The following is a 283-nucleotide window of genomic DNA, read 5'->3' on the forward strand; positions in this document are numbered from 1 at the left end:
GATGCCACTGGGCCTCTTCTCTGGTTGACCCATTCACAGACAGACTTATGCAAGCTAAACTGAAAGAGCATTCAGAAAACTGCCAGTTCTATGCTAATTCTCATGGCAATAGTGTCACTTTGAAGTTATTATCCTGGAATTTCTTTCATAGCCAAATTAAATGTAAACTCTTAAAAACAACCCAGGTGGGACTTGAACGCTCAATCCCCAGTTCCGAAGCCTGATGCCACAGCACCTCTTTCCCTGGTCAACCTAACCTGCAAGATAAACTTTCAGGGCTTTC

This window comes from Sinocyclocheilus rhinocerous, unplaced genomic scaffold, assembly GCF_001515625.1.
Source record: "Sinocyclocheilus rhinocerous isolate Xijiao unplaced genomic scaffold, SAMN03320098_v1.1 scaffold31653, whole genome shotgun sequence".
Classification (NCBI taxonomy): Eukaryota; Metazoa; Chordata; class Actinopteri; order Cypriniformes; family Cyprinidae; genus Sinocyclocheilus; species Sinocyclocheilus rhinocerous.